Here is a 9,706-nt window from a genome sequence, read left to right as displayed (position 1 = left end):
CCAAGAAATATTTTGCCTTAGCTTCATCAGGAACAACTTAAGAACTCAATGTTTTACTGTTGTTGTATTTGGTTTGACCTTCCAATTGTATGAAGTAATCAATATCTAGATAAGTAGAATATAAATACAAGGATAAATAAAAGACGACACTGTAAAACTCACACGACTCTGAACAACATATCTATAGTCATCTGCACTATAAATATTCCCATATATATAACCATCATGAAAAACCAATTGATGATGGCGCACGTTCAGTTGCCTAGAAATGCACCCATCTATAACTTTGAAACTCGTGATTCAAGAGCATTCTCGTAACAAACAACATTTTTATCACAGACATTTAGATAAATAATAAGCGCAAACCTAATTACATTAGTGTTGTGGTTGGTTTTACTAATGTTTTATTAACAGTGAAAACAGAGAAATGACCACATGTTAGCATAAGAGCACACACTACGTCAACGTCGTGGTCAAAATGTCCACTGTTGGCGTCATCAAATAAGTAGTTTAAACATTGTTTCAGATACCGGGATTATAACTTTATTCGCGTTCAGAAAAGTGGTGTTCGAATTAATACAATTAATAATACAAACTTCGGTGAGCAACCCAAACAGACATAATAGATTTAGATCACAGTTATTTAGATCCTGAGTTAAAAAACTGTATAAACATAAACCATAGACATACAAACTCAGCTAATTATAGATAAACTCATCATGTTTACCAGTTTTGAAATTAAAATTCAAACAAGCATAAATATCAAATTTGACAAAGACGCCAACAATAAAGTATTTGTAGTTGATAGTCAACTTAACAAACACACCAACAAAAAAGCTTTCGCAATTCATAGAATATATCTTACAAAAATCATCCAATTTTGTCCATACAAGAGGGACGAAAGATACCAAAGGGACAGTCAAACTCGTAAATCTAAAACAAACTGACAACACCATGGCTAAAAATGAAAAAGACAAACAGAAAAACAATAGTACACATGACACAACATAGAAAACTAAAGAATAAACAACACGAACCCCACCAAAAACTAGGGGTGATCTCAGGTGCTCCAGAAGGGTAAGCAGATCCTGCTCCACATGCAACAGTTGTCCATACAACAGTACTATCAAAAACTGTTAGGAAAGTGGGGGTCTAGCTAGCTATAAAACTAGATCAAACCCACAATTTTCTTCGAAAGTCAGGAAAATGACAGTTGTTTTCTACTCATCGCGGTGGTTGATAAAATTTAACGTTTGTTTTGTCAGTTTCTGTTGATTTCTCCCTCTTTGATTTACCTTAGAGCTCGGTGTTTGGCTAATACTCTTTCACACTTGTCATTTCTCGAATTGCGAAACCACTCAGTGCGATTTCATACAAGGTCCTTAGCTGAACTGCATACATTCCTGGCTGTTTTCAAATATCATGTATCAAGCATCACTGAATATATTATTTGTCGAAATGCGCATCTGGTGTAAACAACTAGGCACCGTATATGTTATTATCATCACTGGGTCAATATCTCTGTTGATGGACTGTAAATCACCAAAGGTAGTAGCAGCAGCTAGTATTTCGGTTCTGGATTGAAAATACGGAAGTCGTTAGATTTTTTCTATTTATTTAAAATTATGGACTGCATATATTTTATATCTCCGTAATGCAAAGTTATGATTCAAGATTTTGCTACACTTTAAGTCTTGTTTGTTTTGAGCAGCTTTTCAAACGTTCTCCGTAGGTATTAGTTTTTGTGTAAGTTTGGACTCGGCCATCTCTGAAAAGGCATTCTTTGTCGAAATGCGCATCGTGTGCCTTCGAATTTGTATCGTTAGTTATTCTAGGGTAGCATTAAACAGTACAAAATTTGCCCTGATTAATTTTACCATCCCCTTTTCATTGCGTTCTTGCAATATTAAGCGTACTGTTTGTGTCATATATGTGCATATGTATGTATTCAATAGATTTTATATTCAGTATATAAAATGGTAAAATATCATTTATTTTGGGGGATTCCAATCAGTATGTATTTGCTATAAAATATTGCAAAAAGGGGGCAAAAGATGACACATATTTCTCCAAAATTTGGCAAAAAGTAGAATTTCAATCGCTTGAAATAATACCTTATCTGAAACAGTTTACATATATCTTTTAAATAATCCAATGAAAACTATATGTCTTACATCTCATTTATTTGTAAAATTGCGTCAAAAACTTGGTGTAGAAAAAAAGTTTGTAAACATTACATTAATTTCTGGACCAATGGCCGGTCTGGCTATTAAAATACACAGAGTCAAATAGGAAATAGCCCATAAAACATGTAAAAAATAATCTTGATGTTCTTATAAACCATCTTTGAAGGCTAAATTAGCACTCAGTTGTCTAAAAATGAATTTTAATTCACAATAACTTTCATATTTGAAAAATCCACCGGGGCCAAAATGCAAAACCAAATTCCTAATTAGGTATTGCTACCTATAGTATCGAAACCCAACCAGGTTTGTAGAAGATTTGTGTTCTTCATTGTTGTTTGGCTTTTGATGAAAAATAGGATTTTTCATTTTGGTAACATCCATTTATAAAAACCTTAGAATAAGCATTACCTGCCTACTATAATAACGAGGGGAATCATATGTACATGTGTATAGATCTGTTTTTTGTTTTGTTTTGGTATACCGTTTTATCAAATTAGATACCTTCAAACATGTTTAATATATATAAAAAAAAAAGAAGATGTGGTATGATTGCCAATGTGACACCTACCCACAAAAGACCAAATATGACACAAACATTAACAACTATAGGTTACCGTACGGCCTTCAACAATGAGCAAAGCCCATACCGCATAGTCAGCTATAAAAGGCCCCGATAAGACAATGTAAAACAATTCATATGAGAAAACTAACGGCCTTATTTATGTAAAAAAAATTAACGAAAAACAAATATGTAACACATAAACAAACGACAACCACTGAATTACAGGCTCCTGAATTGGGACAGGCACATACATAAATAATGTGGCGGTGTTGAACATTTTAGCGGGTTCCCAATCCTCCCCTAACCTGGGACATTGGTATAGCAGTACAACATAAGAAAGAATTATAAAAATCAGTTGAAAAAAGGCTTAACTCATCAGATGGACAAAAACCGACCGTGCAAGGGCTGTATAGCCAGTCAAGGTCGTTAAAAACTTCCATTTGTTGATGGACAAAAATACAAGTGGGTCCTGTATGAAGTCAGGATATGGCAGTTGTTATCTAAAATTTCGTTTCCTTGTATGTTGCATAATTTTTTGTTGCACTTCAGCGTTCTATTGTTTTGTAGTTTGCCTCTTAAAGTTGGTGTGTTTCCCGCGGTTTTAGTTTTTACCCGGAATTGTTTTTCAATAGATGTATGACTTTTGAACAGCGGTATACTACTGTTGCTTATATTATTTATCATTACTATTGTCTATATATAATCATGATATGCGTAATGACCATCAACTTTTTTTTACAGGAGTTCTAAAGCAGGTGCCTGCCATTAGATGACCACGAACCACTGACCCTTCCAAAAACACATTGCTGTTCTCTTCATGCTTTTGAATGACTTTGTGTGAATAATTAACAATTAACAATTAACTCTCGATATACTAGTAGCAGACGGCAGAAACAAAAAAAGATTTTTCGACCAATTTTTTTATGATGGGTCCTCAATGCTCGACAACTTTGTACTTGGTTTGGCTTTCTAACTATTTTGATCTACGCGTCACTGGCGAGTCTTATATAGCCGAAACGCGAGTCTGTCGTTTCAAATTATAAGAATCAAGTTGTATCTTTTTATAACTATTTACACCACTTGGTCGACGCCACTGCTGGTTGACGTTTCGTCTCCGATAGTATCAAATGAATATCAATTATATGGTCATTTTATAAATTTACTGTAAAAGTATGAAATACTAAGGATTTTCTGATCCCAGGCATATATGAACTTTGTAATATAAGCTGTATTTGATACAACCTTTTTAAATTTTTAGTCCTCAATGCTCTTAAACTTTGTACTTGGTTTGGCTTTCTAGCTATTTCAGTCTGAGCGTCACTGCGTCTAATGTAGACGAAACGCACGTCTGGTGTACACAATTGTAAGCTTTGTTCCTTCGATAATTATTTACACCACTGGGTCGATGTCACTGCTGGTGGAGGTTTCGTCCCCGATAGTATCACCAGCCCAATGGTCAGCACTTCGATGTTGACCCTCAATTCAATTATATGGTCATTTTCATAAATTTACTGTTTGCAAAAGTATGAATTATTCGACATTCTTAGGATTTTCTTATCCGAAACTCCGATTACCTGAGCCGTGTTTGGCACACGTTTTGGAATTTTGGGTCCTTAGTGCTCTTCAACTTTGTACTAGTTTTTGATTTCTAGCTTTTTCGATCTCAGCGTCCATGCTGAGTCGTATGTAGATGAAACATGCGTATGGCGTATCACATTAAAAGCCTGGTACCTTTGATAACTATTGAGATTCCACCATGTGTTTGGTTAGGTTTGTGTTGTTAGTCTTAATTTTTCTATGGTGTGTTTTGTGTTCTATTGTTTGTCTGTTTTCTTGTACTATCTAGGGTAAAACCGTCTATATTCTCTACCTATCTATACTTTAACATCTGTTTTGGGGGATTTAGTTTTTATACTATATAATTTATTTGGATAATGTAATTCGATTCATAGCTTTGGTTATATGCAAAATTTCATAAAATAGAAGATACTGAAATACACATACTTCTCACATGAACATGTGAAAAAATATCTTATTCCACGTTTATGCATATCTGATGAAATAAGGTTACGTAAATATATAATTGAAAATATTTTTAACATCTGCATTGAAATTGTATTGTTTTAAGTATAGAAATATATGTTTTACAACACCAACATAGTGATGTTTAAAAAATCTATGAGCCACGAGTTAACTGTACATCTGGTTTGTTTCAATAGTAATACAAGTCAGAGATGGCCCCTTATGTCTATTTAGAAAAAGAAGAAGAAATATATGTTTCACCAACATAGTGCTGTTTAAAAATCTATGAGCAACTTGTTAACTAAACAACTTCTTTGTTTCAATAGTAATACAAGTCAGAGACTAGAGGGATATGGCCCTTTACGTCAATTTAGAAGAAGACGAATACACGGGTCAAGAGACAGGCTAGTATAAGTCAAAGACTAGAGGGTTATGGTCCCTTACGACCATTTAGAATAAAAAGAAAAAATGGGTCAAGGGACAGACTAGTACAAGTCTGGTGTATCTGAAAATATGCAATTTAATGACAGGACAGTGTTTGATCAAAGTACTTTTTTGGCAGGTCATCGACCCACAGGCAATGACTTTATAAATAACGATGATCAAATGATGAAACAATTTTCTTCTACAAAAGATAGCTTTTTGTTACCGGAAAAATTACAGACCTTAGGGTGTTGTTTTTAGCCTAGTGCAAATAAGAAAATTGGTCATCTACCTTTGAAATTCAGATTTGTAATTACCAAAAATTACCTCCGACACCGGCAGCATCTTCTTGAGAAAATTTCGAATGTACAATTGAGATTATATTACTAATTTTCAATTAAGGCACTCGTTTCCTTTATTATGATTTCGGAATTTAATACGAGATATTGTATATCAAGAGCAGTTATAATATTTCATGGAGTGGCAAGTTACAGAGCAAGATTTGTTTAAACTACTGAACCATGATAAACCTATACCTGAATTGTCCAATTGTACATAGAATTTGTAAGAAAAATCTGACAGATGATTCAATATGCGGCTTATGGTTATACCAAATGTCATGAGATTCAAAATTCTGTGCAAAGGACAAACAATATTTGGATCATCAGTCCATAAATGAATATTGAGCAAGAAAAAAATCCCGCCTGGTGATTTCCTTGAAATTTGTAGTTTATAAACATGTATGCTGCAGGGGAAAGTGATATAACAAAAATACTGAACTCTTAGGTAAATTCAAAATGGAAAGTCCCTAATCAAATGGCAAAATCAAATGATAAAAAAACATCAAAAGAATGGACAACAACAGTTACTGTCATATTCCTGACTTGGTACAGGTATTCTCAAAAGTAGAAAATTGTGGATTGTGCGCTTAACCTCTGACTTGTATGACAGTCGCATCAAATTCCGTTATATTTATACGATGCGTGAACAAAATAGACATAATAAGTAAAATTGTCAAAATATGGATAGACTGTGTCACTATCCTAATCAGAACAAAAACAAACACATATATAATATAAGATTTAACAACCATATGCATTGCAACTTACATAAATGTATATCTGTCTTTAAAATCAACCCAAAATGACTGCATGGCGAGGTTCCCATCAACTCGAGCAGAGAGTCACATGTTTGATTTTACTGAATGCTACATCACACAGGAAGAGATATAAAATAATGTTGTTCAAAGAATTGTAAATACATATGCTCCTAGTTGTCAATTTCATAACATGATGTAAAATGCAAATCCGTTTGACATAAGATATGAACGATATGAAAAAGTGAATGAAGAATATGAGGGATTTTTTTTTAAATGAAATGAAAGAGAATGGCGGAACACTAATGCAAAATAAGCATTAGACTCCCTAAAACTTACGGTGATCTCATATACCACTGAATGGGAAGCTGTGTCTGCTTACTGACTATTTGCTCCCTCAGGAAAAGTTGACCTTGGATGGATTTGACAATTATTCGATGATCTTTGATGTCGTTAAACTCTTCAACTCTTTCTGCTCTAATACATTTTTGACTTTCAAATATTCGGCTTTGGGCGTTGCTGGTGAAGGTAAATCCAGAAAAAGCCTTCGGACGAACGAAATTCATCAAGAGTTGTTTTTAATTTGAGTATTCTAGAAACAAGTCAAAACTGTTGTTTCCTCGCATGGGCTGTAAGTGAGTATAGGGAAATGAGCATTTTGACAACAAACAGAATTAAACCTCGTCATCTGTGCTAGTGATTTTCTTAACGGTGATCTTAGTCAGATTACATCCGCTAAAGACAATATAAATTACTTCAATTTTACCATTTAACACCTTTGAATGGTTCAGTATATCATCATATGAAGAAACAACCCTGTATTAAGAAAATCTTGAAAGGACACACAAGATATTGTATCAAGTCAGATATACGCAATATGCTATTGCTGCTGGAGTGTTGCTACGTTAATAGGGGAATTCAAATGTTTACAATGGGAAAATTGAAGTCATATTTCTTTTTGGGTCAAACTAGTTTTCAACTGTCCTTAGCTGTATTTTTCACGGTGTAAGTCAAATGATGTAGCGTTATCATTTAACTGTGCATATTGTATCTTTTAAAATTGCATGTAATTGTATTAATAAACTCAATAAACACTATGAGAAACGTAAAGACATAGGTGAAAGTCGTGAAAATTATGAATTTCCCTCAAGAGTAGCCTAGGAGCATGCTAGGAACAGTATAAATGCCTTGCGATAATCAAATGATTAAAATGTAATAAATCGTAAAAGGAATGTAACTATCGTAAAATATTTGACATCAGATTTTATGTTCAGGTACCAAAAAGAACGTTACTGTGTATTTATACAACCAACAACTTTAATGACACAACCTAATTAGAAAATAAAGGAAGCTACAAAAATGTCGCAAGAGTATTGTCATTATATTTATCTAAAAAAATATCTTATAGATATAGAAGTGATTTTGCAAAATTTAGATGCGGAGTAGCTCCGTTGAAAATTGAAACAGGGCGGTATGAAAATAAAAATGTAGACGAAAGAGTGTGTTTTATGTGTAATGATAACATAGAAGACTAAAAACATGTAATACTATCATGTCCTTTATATGCAGATTTGCGCTTTTGTTTATATAGCGAAGCTATGAAATATAATGTAGATTTTAATGATTTGTCTGATGATGCTAAAAAATTTTATTTATTTAAAAATATGAATTGTTATGATATGGTTGCCAAAACCTGCTTTGATATTTTAAGTAGAAGAAATACCTTTTAATATTCTTTAAATGAAATTATATTAATAATCGTATGTATTTTAAATAGTTTTATATAGAAATTGTTTTATAGTCTCTCGTAATTCTTAATAGAATGGTACTTGTAGTTTATATTTGTGTATTGTCTTTTTTATAGTGTGTATATACTTTGTATGTACTGTATATTTATGTATTGCAAGTAGTGAGACTTTAATAAAATATTGAATCTGAATCTGAATCTGCGAAAGAGGCACCCCAATCATTGAAACGGAATTCTTATACGTCTCATGAATTTTATAATCCCCCAATTATGACATCTTTTTGCACCAAAAAAATCATCGGAGGGACAAAAGGTCGTCCATCAGTGCTGCTTTCAGAATGTTTTCATGTTTAGTTAATTGGTACATTTGTTTTTAATTTCCATTGATATAATATTTTTCCTGTTCACTAAAATTGTTGATTTACATTTTATGTATACATAATGTGTATGTAGTTTGCAACTAGACGTTAAGCAACCAACAATCAATCAATCATATATACTTTTTTTTAAATAAATTTAAATATTCTAATTCAGTTTTCTTAGTATAAATCATTTCTGCTGAGGTTTTCTAGCATATCATAAAACTGAAATTATGTGGTTTTTTTTTAGATTAAATAAGTTAACAGGTTGTTGTTAGAGAAACTTAGAAAATACATGTATATACATAAATGCGACTTTTTTTGGTCAAAATGTATTTAAATAAAAACGGTAAAATTGAAATTATTTGTGGCAGAATTTATTTTATTATGGTTGTACTGGAAAAAAGCAGACATTAGGTATCGAGAATAACGCGCTCCCCATAAATAAAAATACATGAAAACACACCCCAAAAAAAACATGTAAACAGGAACAAACGAATATATAAAAAAAAAATTTTTTTTGAACTTACTAGTATTGAAAATTTATTTATTTGATAAAAATATAGATGATCTAAGTTAAATGATAATAGTTCATTTATTTGATTTATTCTAACAAAGCAAATGAAAATACTTGTTTTGTTTGATTATAAATTCCATACAATCGAAGAGCTGTGATTTCTGAATAAATTGAATCGAATTTTTAATGTCTTGATATTCATAACTGTATTTTTGTCTATTTTATCGCGTGTTAGTGACTTGTAATTTAACATGAAAGTAGAAAATAGATACTATTTAACATATTTCCCTACACGCACTTGCATCAAACAAACTGAAAAGGAACAGTACGTGTATTGCTGTTCTTCGTCTGTGCATTTCAAAAAGACCTAAGCACCGTCGTGGGGTGTACAAGGTATGGAACTATTAAGAAACGTAAGAAATAACCATGTCGATCACGCTATGTCTGCAAATTGAAAAAAGAACTTTTTTAAATTAAAATTATTATGCCCGAAATTTTTACAAATAATATTCATAAAAAATCAGACGAAGCTTAAAAAAAGCAAGATAATGTTTTATTTTATTCTAAATTTATTTTTAATTTAACATGTTCAAATGAGTCTCTTTTCATTTCCTATTTGAATAAATCTTATAAATAATTATTTACAAATTAAGAGTTCAACACCATACTTTAACAAATGCACATTTCCTTTGACTATCGGTGTAAGACGTGCAAACAGTCAATTTGATCCTAATTCAAAGATCAATCTAACTACAAATACCATATCATTATCATGAAATGTGCTGATTATTTGG

This window comes from Mytilus trossulus, chromosome 4 (assembly GCF_036588685.1).
Source record: "Mytilus trossulus isolate FHL-02 chromosome 4, PNRI_Mtr1.1.1.hap1, whole genome shotgun sequence".
Classification (NCBI taxonomy): Eukaryota; Metazoa; Mollusca; class Bivalvia; order Mytilida; family Mytilidae; genus Mytilus; species Mytilus trossulus.
Note: the sequence above shows the minus strand (reverse complement) of the source record.